The 14,334-nt window shown below is 34.1% G+C and overlaps 1 pseudogene; it reads left to right on the top strand.

Annotated features, from left to right (window-relative positions):
- The first annotated feature begins 5,319 nt into the window (after positions 1 to 5,319).
- Positions 5,320 to 9,735, top strand: LOC102892904 (annotated as a pseudogene).
- Positions 9,736 to 14,334: the final 4,599 nt, after the last annotated feature.

Here is a 14,334-nt window from a genome sequence, read left to right as displayed (position 1 = left end):
TCATCACATTATCAACAACTATCTGATTTTTATGATTACATCCATCCTACGAGATTTAAATGGTAGCTCATTGTAAACTTGATTTGCGATTCCCTAACCAGTGATGTTGCACATATTCTTATGTGCTTATTGGCCATATGTTTGTTTATCTTCTTTAGAGAAGTGCTTATTCAAGTCATTTGCCCATTTTAATTTTTTTATTTTTTTGTTTAAATTATTGAATTGTAAGTGTTCCATATATATTCTGGACACATATTATTTTTAAATATGTGATTTGCAAATATTTTCTCTCCTTACATGAGTCCACATTCTTGTTAATGTCCTTTAAAGCACAAGATTTTCAATTCTGATAAAGTCCGATTTAATTATTTTTCTTGTGTTGGTTTTCTTCTATGTCATAACTAAGAATATATACAAGGTCATGAAGATTTACTCCTGTTTTCTTCCAAGATATTTATAATTTAAGCTCTTACATTTCCCCCTCTATATCTATAGTTATTTTTTGTTGTTGTTTTGTTTTAAAGTTTATTTTGTCTGTGACCATCCAGCTTTCATTTGGGTTTGTACAATGTGTGTTTTCTATTTTTTATTTGGATCTTTTTTACTCTGACATTTTATTGTTTTTTTTTAACCCATTCACATTTAATTTTATTATTAATATATATATAGATGGATGTATCTGTCATTTTTGTCTTTTGTACTCTATAAACCCATATCTTATTTCTTATTTCCTCTTTTACTAATTTTTTACCATTGAGTGGAAATTAATGTACTATTTTAAATTTCTTTAATTTATTTTTTATTATATTGTCCTGCATATTTTTTTCCTTAGTGGTTGCTCTAGGGATTGCCACTTTAACTTAAAAAAATCTACCTCATTTTATACTCTACATCAACTTAATTCCAATAAGATCAAAAAGTGGTATTCCTACATAGCTCAATTTCCCTTTCCCTAATTTGGGAAGAGATAATATGTATAATTATTATAGGTATTACATCTACATATATCACAAACCCAACAATACATTGTTATAATTACTTCGTGTAACTTTATGTCTTTTAGGAAACTGAGAGAAGAAAGAAAAGCAAGTATATGTTTATAGCTTTTCTTATATAAGCCTTACTAGTTTCATTTCTGCTTTTATTCATTTTTTTCCCCTGTGGTTTCAAGTTACTATCAGGATCATTTCTTTAGCACAAAGATTTTTGCTCCTTGGTGCTATAATTGGCAAATATATCATATTTCTATATGGTATAGGCCTAACAGTACAATTATACACTTATTGTTTTATACAGTAGCTTTTAAAATCAACTAAGAAAACAAAAGGAAATAAATATGGATTCATACTGTCTTTAAAAATTACAAAATTACCTTCACCAGTGCTCTTTTTCTTTCACATGGTTTCTTGTTACTGTTTAGGTTACTTGTTTTTAGCCTGAAGAACTCCCTTAGTACTTCTTATAAATTAGTTCTGCTTAGAATAACTTTTTGTGTGTGTGTGTGTGTGTCTAAGGATATATTTTCATTTTATTTTTTACATGTAGCTTTACTCAGTGTAGAATTGTGATGGACTGAATTGCAATCCCTCCAAAAAACAAAATTATATATTAAAACTCTGAGCCCAATGTGGCTGTATCTGGTGTATCTGAAGACTAAATCTTTCAGGAGGTAATTAAAGGTAAATGAGGTCATGAAGTGGACCCTAATCCCATAGGTCTTCTGACCTTATCTTGTAAGAAGAGGAAGAATACTGTTGTACTCTCTTCTCTCTCTCTCCCTCTCCCAGCTATTATTTTCTGAATATTTTTTAAACTCCTTTCTTTCTCTCTGGTTTTCTGAAATTCACATATTGTTATGCTAATGTGATTAATGCACCCCCATTTTTTCTGAGATTTCTTATTTTTATTCCTTCTTTTTATCTCTGTTCTTCAGATTTCCATCATCTCTATCAATCTATCTTCATGTTTGCTAATTTTTACTTCTGTCACCTCAAATCTATTGTTGAATGCCTTAGTGAATTTTAATTTCAGCTATTCTACTTCCAACCTTGGAATTTTTGTTTTGAGTTATATATATCTTTATTGATATTCTCTATTTGATGACACATTATCATCACACTTCCTTTCTTTTGTAAGCACTTTTTTTTTCTTTTTTTTTTTTTTTACTTCTTTAGGCATATGGATAGATAATTTGAAGTGTTTGTCTTTACATTCAAAATGTAATAGTTCTCAGAGGCAGTTTCTGTTGCCTGTTTTTCCCCCATGTACGTAACACTTCCCTGTTTCTTTGCATGTTTCATAATATTTTATAAGGGATTGAGAATTTTAGATAATATATTATAGCAACTCTGAGTGCTGATCCTCACTTCCCCCTTCCGGAGCTTGTTATAGTTAACTGCTTGTTCACTTGTTTCGTCACTTCTCTGTTTTAGTGAAGTCCAATTTTACCCAGTTGTGTGAAGCATCTGGCATTGCTCCTTGGAGGGTACAGCCTTGGGAGAGCAAACAGTTACCTAGAGATGGCAATGGCATTTGTAGGGTATTCATTGACTCTTTATCTCACCACCCCCAGCTTTTAAGCTCTACTCATTTTGCAGGATTATTATTCTATTGTCAACAATGCCCATGGGGATATATTGTTCTGCAGAATAAACCCTCTAAATTAGGGTTCCTTTACAGGACCGGTTTTTGAGGCCAGTATTTAAGGTTTTTTCTGACCTCAAGAAGTTTCTCCTTAGCTATTTCTTTCTCTGATTTTCTATGGTAAAGTAGCTAGTCTTTAGTTTAGCTTATCCAATGATTCTTATAGTCTCTTCCTAATTTTTTTTTTCTTTAATCTACAACCTCCATTGTTTTTGATACCATTTTAGGCTTGAACACTCTGTTGCAAATAAAATCCATTCTTTTGGAAAAAAGTTTTAGTCGTCCTCTCTCTGGGCAAAATCTTTTAACCATGGCTCTAGAGCTGGTGGTGGGGACAGTGGCATTATTCTCTCTGATTAAAACCCCTGTATTATGAGCTAAGAACTCAGCAGAGGGTGTGGGAGGAGAGGTTTTCTGACCTCTGGTGTTCTCAAATTTCTGTTCCCAGTATGAGACTTCTGCTTTACAAATAAACTTTTGCAAGAATGATCTGGGCCTTTTTCAACATGCCATATCCAAAGTAGAGCCCCCATCAAATGAGTGGGACATGGATTGGAAAAAGGGAACCCTTACACTCAGCTCCAGTAACCTGGAATTTAGCCTCTGCAACAAATTGCTGGGCAGAATAAGAATTGCTAATGTTCTGCCCCTCTTAAGAAGATATTGTAGCTTTCTAGCTGAGAGATCAGGGGAGCAGGAGCCCTGTGGTTTTGGATGCAACCATCTGCAGTGGAGTTTCTGTTATGTTGGGCTGGAAGTTGGGGAGGGTGTGAGTGCGTAGGTGGGTTAGGTGCTGTAGACTTTCTCTGTTCTTACTTAGTTTTACTAAATTTTCTTGAACATTTCTTCATTTATGACCTAAGGTTGTATGACCTTAGTATCATTTCTAGAGACATTAAGTGTTTATTTAAAGAATATTTTTCAACAGTTTCACTGTGATTATGTATGCAGAGTACCTCATGTTACCATGCAGGAAATCCAGATCCTGAGTTTTGAATTTTTTCAAATTTTTCTTCGGTAACTGAGATAATTAAATAATGTTCCTTCTTTAGCTTTTTGCTATAGTTGACTACAATGGTTAATTTTTGAATGTTGATCCAGCCTTTAAATATGTTGAATAAATCCCACTTATTTATTCTTTCTGTACAATATATACATCACATAAATCTTTTAACACATTCTTAGATTCAATTTGCTAAAAATTTTTGGAAAATATTTCATGTATGTTCATGGCATATTGGTTTGTTAGTTTTCTTTATTGTGATGGCTTTATATGATTTGGGCAATAAAGTAATGCATACTTCTTAGAATAAGTTAGAAAGTGTTTCCTCTGGTTCTTTTTCTGGAAGGATCATATAGATTTGGTGTTATTTCTTCATTAAATATTTGGTAAAATTCATCATTGAAACTTGAGTCTTTTTTCTTGGGCCTTGTTATTTACCTGGCTTTCGTGGTTTCTAACTGATAGAAGTCTGATATAATTCTTATCCTTGTTCTCGATAGGTATGGTCTTTTTTAATCTTTTCTTCTTTCAAGATTTACCGTTCAGTGATCCTCCTGAATCTGTGATTTTGTATCTGTCATCAATTGGATAAATTCTCTTTCAATATTACTTGAATAATTTATTTTGCTCTATTCACTTTTCTTTCTCTGGTATTCTAATTATGGAATTAAAATCGTGACAAATTTTTTAGATGTTCTGAGTTATTCTGTTGTTATTGTTTGTGTGTTTTTGTTCTTGTAGTTGTTTACTTCTGTTTGCATTTCAGCTTGAGAAGTTTTTATTAACATATTTTCAGGTTAACTATTCAGGTTAACTATTACTTTCCTTCATTTTGTCCAGTCTAGTGATGAGACCATCAAAGGCATTTTTATTTGTTAGTGGTTTTGATTTCAAGCCTTTCTTTTTGATTATTACTTAGAGTTATCTTGTATCAGTTGCTTTTAACCTTTTTTTTTGTTTGTTTTTATATATTGTCTACTATTCTTTAGAGCCTTAAGGTATTATTCTAGTTATTTCACATTGGCTGCTTGATCTTTACAACGTGTGTAACATATGTGAGTCTGCTTCTTAATTTGTCACTTCATACATTTATTCTCTTGCTTTTTGGCATACTGTGTTAGATAATAAGAACTGAGATAAATAAGCCTTTAACCTGAGAATTTATGGTACTCTGTTTAGGAGTTGGGCTGTGTTTAATGTTTGCTATAGTTGTAGGTGCCAGAGGCTTCAAATTCCTCTACTCTCCTTGTATTTCTTTCTCTTTTTGGTTTTGGAATCCTTAAACATTCATTCTTAGAGACAGTCTGCTCTTACAGCTCCTTCAGAAGTAATCTATTGTTATTATATTGGATCCCTGTTCGTGTGGAGGTAAGGTGTCAGGAAGGAGAAGTATTTTATGATTATATATTTAAATCTTAGTCTTGAGCAGCTCCTGCAGCTCCTGCTCTGGCCTGCCTCGGCCCAGAGCAGCCGCCGGAGGCCTCAGCTGGGCTCGAGGGAAGGGATCTGTGCAATCCCCTTGGGCTGACCGACACCACCTCTCCATATGGCCAGCGGCCTGCAATCCTCCCCGCATGCTCCTTCTCAAGGAGCTTAGCCAGTGCCAGGCACACTCACCACATGCTGCTCTGGCCCTCCTGTCCTGCTGAGGCCACCTGCACCAGGCCACCACCATGGGCTGTAAGACCGAGGACCAAAACAACGAGAAGGAGTAGCGCAAGGCCAACCAAAAGATGGAGAAGCACTATAGAAGGACGAGCAGGTCTACTTGGACATGCACTGCGTGCTGCTGGAGAATATGGTAAAAGGACTACTATGAAGCCAACGAGGATCCTGCATGTTAATGAGTTTAGCAGAGAACGGCCAGAGGACCTGCAGGCTGCAAGGAGCAATAGCAATAGTGAAATGGCCACCAAAGCGCAGGACATAAACAACCTGAAAGAGGCCATTTAAACTATCATGGTGCCATGAGGAACTTGATGCCTCCCATGGAGCTGGCCAACCCTGAGACCCAGTTCAGAGTAGGCTACATTCTGAGCATGATGAAAGTGCCAGACTTTGATTTCTGCCCAGAATTCTGTGAGAACGCCAAGGCTCTGTGGAAGGATGAAAAGGTCAATGTCTTCTAAGAGCGCTCCAACGAGTATCAGCTGATTGCGCCCAGTACTTCCTGGATAAGACATACATTATCAAGCAGGCTATGTGCCTAGGGATCAGGATCTGCTTTGCTGCGGCGTCCTAAATTCTGGAATCTTTGAGACAAAGTTCCAGGTGAAAAAGTCAACTTCCAGATGTTTGATGTGGGTGGATCCTGTGCTTCAGTGATGTGACTGCCTTCATCTTTGTGGTGTCCAGCAGCAGCTACAACATGGCCATTCGAGAGGACAACCAGACCATTTGTCAATAGGAGGCTCTGAACCTCTTCAAGAGCATCTGGAACAACAGATGACTGCACACCATCTCTGTGATTCCGTTCTTCAACAAGCAAGACCTACTCACTGAGAAAGTCCTTGCTGAAAAATCAACTATTGAGGATGCTACTCCCAAGCCTGGAGAAGACCCACGTGTGGCGTGGGCCAAGTACTTCATCCATAATGAGATTCTGAGAATCAGCATTGGGTGCCTACTGCTACTCCCACTCACCTGTGCTGGGACACCAAGAACATTCACTGTGAGTTCGAATACAGTGACATCATCTAGAGCATGCACCTTCATCAGTACAAGCTGTTCTAAGAAGGGAACCCTAAATTTAATTAAAGTTTTAAGCACAATTAATTAAAAATGAAATGTAATTGTACACACAATTAATCACCTACCATAGAGAATGATTAACAAAGCAACATTTCTTTTCCCCCTTAAGTGATTTTGCCAACCCCCCTTCCCCTGAAACTTGCTTAAATATTTCAAATTTAGAAAGCTTAAGGCTGGCTACAGAAAAAGAAAAAGAAAAAAAGCCATGAATATTTCCTAAGTAAATAAAATAATAGCATCAAAAATAAATAAAGAAATAAATGAAGTATATATTTTCTTGTGTAGAATTAAAAATATCAAAATAAAAATTAAATATGAGCAAAGAAAAAATAAATCTCAGTCTTATAGTGGGAATGTGTCTCTGGACTGTCATCTTAAATGATAAAGTGTTTCTCCTATAGTAAAGTCTTGATCATTTGTTTTTATTTTTCACCACATTAAGTGATATAGAAAGACTAGAAGAAGCTAAAGTGGAAGGCATCTCCTTTTCTCAGCTGGGATAAGTATCTGGTAAAGTCTTCACTCACCTCCAGAGTATTTTTCTGTTGTGTAGAATGTTCTGAGATTATTCTATCATGATTATTCTTCCTTTGCCCTGCCAGACCTATCAGAAGATCTTTCTTGGCTCTTCACTATGAGAATTTGGTTAGGTTCCTGGAATTAAACCCATGAATATGTGGGGTACCCCTAAGGCTACAACCACCAGCAGTTTCTCATTCTCAAGCTAGTCTATACTCAACATCCAGAAATTAGTCAAACTTACCATTTAAGTGTTTCTCTCTTTTTATGACTTTAACAGCCCTGCTTTGTGAAAGTAGATCTCAGCTGTGACTCCAGATTTGCCTGATTATATAACAGTGGATGTGCAACCTCAGTTTTCTGATAGGTCAATGAAAAGTTGGTAATTTTTAGGTTTCCAAGCTTTTTCTTTTGGTACATCAGGGAGTATTGACTTTAAAGCTCTTTGCATGTTAGAGCTAAACTTGGAAATTTAAAATGACCTTTTTTCTTCTCTTTTATCTCCCCCCCGACTCCACTTTTTACTAATCACTTGTTATTTTAGTTTTGATTTCTCTCAACCACTTCTTCATAGAGAATTTCTTCTAGAGGCCCTCTTATCTTATTAAGTCTCTGGCTCATGTTGTCAGTCAATTATTTCTATAGAACTACTTATTCACCAAAGTGATGTAATGGCGATTTGGATAGATACTGCATGTGGGAGAAATGAAGAAAGGAAAATTTCTTTGTACCAGCATTAGGGAAAAGAACAGTAAAAAGATCAATTTTTAAAATTTGTTATATCCTAGTGATTCGTACCACCAATTAATTTTGAGAACAGATTTTTCAGTTTCAGATTTCAGTTCTACTATTTTTTTAGCTATGCATTTTTTACTTGTTATAGAATGTTTGCATGCTTTATTCTTTTAATACATAAAGCCAAGTGAATAATAGTACCTATCTCATATGTATGTTATAAGAAGTTAATATAGATCATGTTCTTAACACAATACCCAGCATATAATCTCTCTCTTGGTTTAGGAGATAAATATCCATTATTTTTATTTAATGTTGATGTCAGCTCAGAAAGGAAGCATTTGTGTCCAATACCTAGGAAAATGGTAAGAGGTGTGAGTAAAATCTTACTTGCCACATTTTATATAATGCTTTACAATTTGTAGAACAGTCACACTGGCATTACCATATTCAACTATTATATGACTATGAACTATAAAAATATTAGTATATCCATTTTATAGATATGATTGAGGACTTAAGTGTTCAATTTAGTTTTCAAGGCTATGGATAGTCCTCATGTCTAAGGAATTTTTCACTAGACCATATATAAAAAAACAACAGAAAATCATTAAGTTTAAGATTTTATTTAGAAATCTGCTGCTCACAAACACCTTTAAAGCTGTTTTATTTTACAGAGTGTAGATAGAGTCTTAGCAAGAGTGGACAGTTGAAATTTGCATACTTTTGGGAATAACTTGTCAAAAAATAGTTATTGGAAGAGTGAGGGATTGTCTTGTGGTTTATAAGCCATGTTGTGGGAAGCTTGGCTTATCAAGAAAAATACAAAGGGACAGTTAAGGGCAAAGTTCATATGAAGGTCACAGTGGAAAATTTTTATTCCTTTAGTATTTCTCAGAGTCCCTCAACTTGGTCAACAGGAAAGATGAGTCTTATTGTTTGAACTCCAAATCTATACAGCTGTGTAGAATTCTCTCTCAGATAGCTGACATGAGGTTATGAAAACTTGTGTCTTTTTGGTGAATATCAATAATCTCTTGAGTAAATGGCTGCACTGAAACTACTTAAGACTCTGGAAATAAACCAGCAAAAGATATCAGTTATCAGTATTAAAATTAGAATTATCAAAATAATTTTTGTGCTGCCTTTTAGCCAAGATTCTGTTCATTTGTATTAGAACAGATTCCATTCTGAATTCAAGTCTATAGAAAAAAGAAGTTTGCATCATTTATTTCCTCCTGAGATCCTCATTGCCTTCTTTTGTCTTCTTTAGTTATGCTTAAAATAATAGGACAAAATTACAAATCTCATTTAGCAATCAAAAACTTAAATCAATAAAGAAAAATATTGCCATGCAAAGAAAGAAAAAGTCAAAGAATAATCTAGCAGTCAGATGGCCCTGAGTTCAAGAGTTTTGGTACAAAATTTTTAAACAGAAATTATTCATGACAATTAGTCTATTGTGGTTTGAGGTTCTTGACACGACCTATTTCAAGAAACTCTTAAATTTGTATCTCTTCTTAGAGTGGAAATCCAGGTGGTAGTTGTATAATGTTATTTTAACTGGCATACATAAAACTTAGGGACATTTACTTGGAATTTTATTGCAATATTTATGGTTGAAAATACCTGGTAAAGTCTCTTCCAATGAAGTTGAAGAGCAGTCTTACACTGATGTTATACTAATAAAGCTAGTATCTGGGGTGAAGATCATGAACAGGTATCTGTAATTTTTCAATCTAAAAGGCTTCTTAGACATGTTGATTATAAACTTGGGTATACATCTTTATTAAACCGCTACAATATTTGGATATTTACATGAGTGGATATTTCCATGAGTGGGGTCAAGAATAGGGTTGAGATCCCTACATATGTGAAACACCAAGTTTCTAGCTCATATTAAGATGATCTATGAATTCTTACTGAAGTGAATCTAATGGCCATCAGAACTAATATCACAGCTTTGGTCCACCGCAAATAAAATTTCTCAATTAAATTTGCAAATTTTAGTTTTAGTGTAAAATTAATTTTTTTCTCTTTTTCCCTAGGCTGGGGATATTATAAATAGTAAAGCTTCTGGGTGACAGGCAGAGCTTTACAGAATTCTTTAATTACTATTGGAGTGAAATACAAATCTATAAGTAGACAAAGAGATAAAGATTCCTCAAATGTAAAATCAAAATTCTAAAATTTATTTGCTATGATCAAATAAGTTGCTTTACAAGAAGGAAAACATTCTAGTCAACCAGAACACAGAGAATCAACAGTATTAAGGTATTCATAATCATACAATGAATAAAATCCACTTACAAATGTTTAAAGGTTTTGGTTTGGGTCTCTCTATCTTTAAAATGTTTCTGGGCTGTTGACTCAACCACTGGGACCTACACCAGAAACATCTTCTGAAATCTTAGTAAAGTTTTCCCAAAATTTCTTATTTAGGATTATTTTTAAAGTTTTAGTTGTTATAGATAATCACAATGTTAATGTGTTGAACAACTGGATAGGCATTAAGACATTACTTTTACCGCCAACAACTTCTAACACATTTCCCTTTGTGTCTTGAATTGTTTTTATGTTATTGTTGTTTTTTTTTCAGTATATGCCTCAATATTAATTATACCCTGTCTTTTGAAAGAATCGAGGCCTCTAAAATGACATATATTTGTCTTTTTAAAGTAGAGTTCCAGCTGCAGTTAACTGGGTTCTTTCCAAAGCATAACAAATTCATAATGTATCCTGAAGAGCATACCTTCTATCTTTATGGACCTTATTCTCTTATCTATACTTAACTGCAAATCTCAGATGGAGATCCAAATTTGGCAACAAATACAGATTTGTCTTCTGGGAGGGGTTGGATTGGAACAAATCTGTGTGGATTATGATTGCATATCCAGGTTGAAGGCCTCCTTGCTCAATTTTCAAATAAGACTAATCTATGAAGTGTTTTAAATATGAGTTATCTAAATGAATTTCAAGGTTATTTATTTATTTTTATTTATTTAAATCAAGTTATCTAAAGGTGAGGCAAAGAAGACTCTCAAATAAATGAGTTATCATCAGGGATGTTTTTTCTCCTGAGAGAGGAAGAGGGTGATGGGGCTTAGGATGTTGCACCAATGGATAGATTATGTATGATTGAAAAGAGAAGAATTTAATCTGGGTTCAATCTAAAAGCACACATTTTACAGGTATTTTAAATCAAGAGTAATGACATAAATGGCATGAGGATCATTAGTGTAAGTAGAGATCTGACAGCTACATTGTCAGAAGCTTTAGTTAACTTTATGGTTACTGCCATTGCATCCAAACAAGAATGGTAAGCTTTTGCTACAGAGCCAAGTAAGAAACTATAGACAGAGACACATTTCTGATATACATCGTGCTGTTAAGTTTTAAATACCTAAATTTGTCCTGATCTTTAATGTATAATTTAAAATAAATAATTATGAACCTCAGAGTAAGGACGTGTTTGAAGTAGATCCTTAAAGCGAAAGAAGAGAGGTCAGCAATATGGTAGACTAGAAAGTGCCAGGCCCTTTTTCCCTATGAAGACACTGCTTAATAGAAAGATATGGACCACAATACCTTCGTGAGAACTCTAGAAACCAGTTCAGATGTTGCAGCACCCAGGTGAATGTACACCAAAGAGAAGAGACTACACTGAGTTGGGTAGGAGAGTTTTCTTTTTGTTTGATCCTGTTCATTCCCCAGCCAGCATAGTTTAGTGAGATTGGGAGGAAATCTCCAAATGCCTAGCTCCTCCTTTGAGAGGGAAGGAAAAGATTGAGACCAGCATCTAGCATTTAGCTTGTCTGAGGACTTTTGGAGTTGCTGTTTTCTGTCTCACCTGACTCAACATACTGACAGGAATGGTGGCATAGTTTGGATATCCGAGGTGAGTGCCATGGTATGTTAGAGCAGCAGAGTCTTCAGTTCTACAAGCAGACACTGGAGGAGTAAGAGATTACAGCCAGAAAGTTTCAATTGAAACAAAAATTGAAATATTCTGAGGAAACAGGAGAAATGCTCTTAGGGAAATGAAAAGACTTAATGGTATCCATATAGACCAGAACAAAAGTACATGTACAAGCACAGAGAAGATGCATCCCTAGAAAGGGTTTGGGAGATCCCAGGACCTCTACTTGGACTGACTAAAGAATTTCTTCTGCACAAAGGGAAGATTAGAGGAATCAAAAATCCGCATACATAGTTGAAAATCAATGTATAACTTTTGATTCCCGAAATATATAACCACTATCAGGCTCCTATTGACTGGAAGACTTACCAATAACATAAACAGAAAATTAACACATATTGTATGTTATAAGTATTATCAACTTGTTTTGAATATACTACTTTTTATCCAATTTAATTGCCTTATCAACTTTTTTAAAAATCAAGTGAAGTAAAGATATCGAAAAAAATCTGCTCAACATTATATATCTTTAGAATAGTGCAAATTAAACCATTGAAATACAACTACATACCTACTAGAATGGCTAAAATAAAATAAATGGCCATATCCGGTGCTGTAGAGTTATGGGAAGTAACAGCAGTTCTTATTCATTGCTGATAGAAATACAAATAGTACACCTATTTTATTTTACTTATTTTTCTTTATATGGGTAATCTATGCTTTTTTCTTCTTCTTTTTTTAGTTTTTATTTCTCAATTAGAGTTGACCTTCAATATTATTTTTATATTAATTTCAGATACACAGCACAATGGTTAGACTTTTATATAATTTGCGAAGTGATCCCTATGAGTAGTCTAGTACTCACCTGGCAGTATACATAGCCATTACGATATTATCAACTGTATTCCCTATGCTGTACTCCACATCCCTGTGACTGTATTGTAACTACCAATTTATACTTAATCCCTTCATCTTTTTCCCTCAGCCCTCCAATCCCCCTCTCATCTAGCAATCACCTGTTTGTTCTCTGTATATGTGAGTCTGGTTTATTTTGTTTGTTCATTTATTTTGTTGATTGTTAGATTCCACATATAAGTAAAATCACATGGTATTTGTCTTTCTCTGTCTAACTTATTTCACTTAGCATAATATCTTCTAGGTCCATCCATGCTGTTGCAAATGGTAAGATTTCATTTTCTATGGCTGAATAATATTCCATTGTTTATATGTACCACTTCTTCTCTATCTAATTGTCTATTGATTGGGCACTAACATTGCTTCTAGATCTTGGCTATAGTAAATAATGCTGCAGTGAACATAGGGATGCATATATCATTTTGAATTTGTGTTTTGTTTTTCTTTGGATAAATACTCAGAAGTGAAATTGCTAGGTCATAAGGTAATTCTATTTTTAATTTTTTAAGAACCCTCTAAATATTTTCCATAGTGGTTGCACCAATTGGCATTTTCACTAACAGTGCACGAGGGTTCTCTTTTCTTCACATCTTTACCAGCGTTTGTTGTTTTTTGATTTATTGATAATAGCCATCCTGACATGTGTGAGGCAATGTCTCATTGTAGTTTTAATTTGCATTTCTCTGATGATTAGCAATGTTGAACATTTTTTCATATGTCTATTGACCATCTGTATGTCCTCTTTGGAGAAATGCCTATTAAGGCCCTTTGTCCATTTTTAATTGGATTTTCTTTTCTTTCTTTCTTTTTTTTTTTTTTTTTTGGAGTTAAGTTGTATGAGTTCTTTATACATTGTGGATATTAACCCCTTATCAAATATTTCATTAGTAAATATCTTCTCCCATTCAGCAGGTTGCCTTTTCATTTTGTTGATGGATTCTTTTGTTATATAAAACTTTTAGATTGATTTAGCCCCATTTGTTTATTTTTTATTTTGTTTCCCTTGCCTAGGGAGACATATAAGAAAAAAAAAATATACTACTAAGAGCAATGTTAGAGAGTTTTTCGCCTATGTTTTCTTCAGGAGTTTTATGGTTTTGGGTTTTACATTTATGTCTTTAATCCATTTTGAGTTTATTCTTGTGTATGGTGTTAAGAAGATGGTCCAGTTTTAATTTTTTGCATGTATTTGTCCAGTTTTACCAACAGCATCTATTGAAGAGATTGTCTTTACCCTATTTTATGTTCTTGCCTCCTTTGTCATAAATGAAATGACTATATAGATATGGATTTATTTCTGGGCTCTCTATTCTGTTCCATTGATGTATGTGTCTATTTGTATGCTAGTACCGTGCTATTTTGATTACTATAGCCTTGTAGTATAGATTGATATTAGTTAGTGTGATACTTCCAAATCTGTCCTTCATTTTCAAGATTGCTGTGACTATTCGGGGTCTTTTATGGTTCTATATAAATTTTAGGATTATTTGTTTTAGTTCTATGAAAAATGCCATAGGTAATTTGATAGAAATTCCATTGAATCTACATATTGCTTTGAGTAGTATGGACATTTTAATGATGTTAATTTTTCCTATCTATGAGCACAGCATATGCTTTCATTTATTTATATCTTCTTCAATTTCTTTCTTTAATGACTTATAATTTAAAAAAAATGGTACACCAATTTTAGAAGACAGTTTATCAGTTTCTTACAAAACTAAATGTAGAATTACCATGCAACCCAATAACCATGCTTCTTGGAATTTACCTAACTGATATGAAACTTTATATCCACACGAAAACATGCACATGAATATTGGTAGCAGCTTGTACCAAAATCACCAGTACT

This window comes from Pteropus alecto, unplaced genomic scaffold, assembly GCF_000325575.1.
Source record: "Pteropus alecto unplaced genomic scaffold, ASM32557v1 scaffold62, whole genome shotgun sequence".
NCBI classification, from domain to species: Eukaryota; Metazoa; Chordata; class Mammalia; order Chiroptera; family Pteropodidae; genus Pteropus; species Pteropus alecto.
Note: the sequence above shows the minus strand (reverse complement) of the source record. Positions and strands in the feature narration are given on the sequence as shown.